This window comes from Canis lupus, chromosome 1 (assembly GCF_011100685.1).
Source record: "Canis lupus familiaris isolate Mischka breed German Shepherd chromosome 1, alternate assembly UU_Cfam_GSD_1.0, whole genome shotgun sequence".
Lineage (NCBI taxonomy): Eukaryota > Metazoa > Chordata > Mammalia > Carnivora > Canidae > Canis > Canis lupus.
This window is the reverse complement of record NC_049222.1, coordinates 119,750,502-119,752,438: the sequence shown is the minus strand read 5'-3', so window position 1 is coordinate 119,752,438 and position 1,937 is coordinate 119,750,502.

The window sequence follows — 1,937 nt, the reverse complement described above, 5'->3', positions numbered from 1 at the left end:
CCGCCGCGTCCCCGCTCCCTGCGCTGCCCAGGCTGTCCGTCCGACCCGCCGCCGGTCCGTCGGTCCGTCCGTCTGTCCGAGCGCTCGCCGCCCTCGCAGCCCGGACAGCGCCCACAGGCGGGCGCATGCGCTGGCGCGGGGCCCGGACTCTGGGCCCCCGGCTGCGGGGTGGGGGGTGGGGGTGGGGGGTGGGGGGAGGGCCGGCGGGCAGCCCCCTCCCCCACCTCCCTTAAAGGGAACCGCCCCCACCCCCCTGCCTGGGAAGGCCCGAGAGGACTTGGGGCAGACCTGGAAGAACTCTCTAGCCCAGGAAGAGGGGCCTCCCCTGCCTGAGTTACATCTAGTCGTGGGGTGGGGGTGGGGGTGGGGGTGGGGGTGGGGGTGGGGGAGCGGGGCTCAAAGGCAAGGCCGTCCCTGCCCTGGAGGAGACTGAGGCAGCCGGCAGGAATAGTAGCTGGGCCCTCCAGACCCCTCAAATCCTGCCCCCCCCCCCCCCCCGCCCCCAGCGCGCGCCTGCGGGAGGAGCGGGGAGGGGAGGAGGCTGGAGGCTGGAGGCTGGGTCCATTCTACAGGTGCAAGTTGAGGCCCAGAGGTACGTGAGGAGGATCCCAGAGCAAGTGGCGGGGTCCAGACGGAAACCCCAAGGATGCCTCCTTGGCTTCCGACGGTGGGGGTGGGGGTGGGGGTGGGGGTGGGGTGAGATACAGCCCCAGGAGGGGTGCGTCCCGGGAGCCCTCGGCGGAGCAGGGGACCGACGCGCCCATCACCAGAAGCCTGGCCTCTACCCCCCCCCCCCCCAGCCCTTAAGGGAGCCCCGGGTTCTGCGCCCTCTGCCCGCCCCGGCCGCGCTCGCTCGGGGTCTGGCAGGCTCCACCTGCAGGTAGATGCCGGGTCACAGGTGAGGGGGCGCGCTCCGTGGACGAGAACCCGCGCGTTGCGCGAAGGCCCCGCGCGTCCGGGGCGGCCCGGAGGCCCGGAGAAGGGGCCTGTGGCTCCGGAGGTCGCGGAGGAGGCCGGGAGCGGGGGAAGGGGGGTCCCGGCGAAGCCGCCTCCTCCCGGAAGCCCTCCGGACTGGGCGGCCCCAGCCGGCGGAGCAGACGCAAGGGGGGCGGCGGGCGGGGCGAGCCTGGCACGGTGCGGCCGGCGGCGGAACAGCCTTTGTCCCTTCCTGGCGGCCGCCGCGCCGCGCCGTCCCCTGCATGTGGATGAGGCCCTCGGCCCGGCCCCCGGGGCTGGGGGGGGCGGGGGGCGGGGGGGGCCGGGCCCGACGGCCACGGTGGGCTGCGGGCGGAGCATCCCGCTGCGAGCCGGGCGGTGCCGGGAGGTTGGCGGCCGAGGGGCCTTGGCAGCGGGGGGCGGGGACCCGGGGGTGCAGGGCGACCCCGGGGAGTGCTGGGGGGACGCGCGGGGGAGGCCACCCGCGAAGCCTCGTCGGAGTCCCGCATTCTTGGCGCCCTCTGCCTCCCGCCCCAGAGACGCGTTCAGCAGCCGCTTTCTTAAAGGAGCCCCGCGCGGGGCCCGGGGTGGGGGCGGCGCCGGCTGCCGAGGCTCCCCGGGGACTTGGGGGTGGGGTGGGGGGCTGGGGGGTCGACCTGCTGGCTGGCTTGACTCTGCCCGCTTAGTTGCCTTTGCAACAATGGGGTCCGCTGGGAGAGGGTCCAGCGCGCTCAGCAGGTGGCCGAGCCTCAAGCACCTGCCAGGAGCCTGTGGGTTTCGAGCAACGCTCCTTGTATGTGGAATACGCCTTTGAAGGGAAGGAGTGACTCCAGGGCACTGGTGGGATGGAATTTGCATGATACTGTCCAGATCTATAGCTCAAGAGGATATTTTAGTGGAGTGGAACTAGAATCTGCAAAGCCCAGTGGGAATCAAAAGTTGGCCAGACTGGTTTGCCATCCCAGAGTCCAGAAGTACAATTCCCCACATTTACAGAAAAA